Source organism: Carassius auratus, chromosome 14 (assembly GCF_003368295.1).
Source record: "Carassius auratus strain Wakin chromosome 14, ASM336829v1, whole genome shotgun sequence".
Taxonomy (NCBI): domain Eukaryota; kingdom Metazoa; phylum Chordata; class Actinopteri; order Cypriniformes; family Cyprinidae; genus Carassius; species Carassius auratus.
This window is the reverse complement of record NC_039256.1, coordinates 6,636,108-6,637,107: the sequence shown is the minus strand read 5'-3', so window position 1 is coordinate 6,637,107 and position 1,000 is coordinate 6,636,108.

Below are 1,000 nucleotides of genomic sequence, written 5' to 3'. Positions count from 1 at the left end.
CTATGGTTACTATGGTAAACCCATAGTAAATGTCGTGGTTATTGTGTGTTAGTAAATACAAATACCAGAGTAAAACTATGGTTACTATGGTAAACCCATAGTAAATGTCGTGGTTATTGTGTGTTAGTAACTACAAATACCAGAGTAAAACTATGGTTACTATGGTAAACCCATAGTAAATGTCGTGGTTATTGTGTGTTAGTAAATACAAATACCAGAGTAAAACTATGGTTACTATGGTAAACCCATAGTAAATGTCGTGGTTATTGTGTGTTAGTAAATACAAATACCAGAGTAAAACTATGGTTACTATGGTAAACCCATAGTAAATGTCGTGGTTATTGTGTGTTAGTAAATACAAATACCAGAGTAAAACTATGGTTACTATGGTAAACCCATAGTAAATGTCGTGGTTATTGTGTGTTAGTAAATACAAATACCAGAGTAAAACTATGGTTACTATGGTAAACCCATAGTAAATGTCGTGGTTATTGTGTGTTAGTAAATACAAATACCAGAGTAAAACTATGGTTACTATGGTAAACCCATAGTAAATGTCGTGGTTATTGTGTGTTAGTAAATACAAATACCAGAGTAAAACTATGGTTACTATGGTAAACCCATAGTAAATGTCGTGGTTATTGTGTGTTAGTAACTACAAATACCAGAGTAAAACTATGGTTACTATGGTAAACCCATAGTAAATGTCGTGGTTATTGTGTGTTAGTAACTACAAATACCAGAGTAAAACTATGGTTACTATGGTAAACCCATAGTAAATGTCGTGGTTATTGTGTGTTAGTAAATACAAATACCAGAGTAAAACTATGGTTACTATGGTAAACCCATAGTAAATGTCGTGGTTATTGTGTGTTAGTAACTACAAATACCAGAGTAAAACTATGGTTACTATGGTAAACCCATAGTAAATGTCGTGGTTATTGTGTGTTAGTAAATACAAATACCAGAGTAAAACTATGGTTACTATGGTAAACCCATA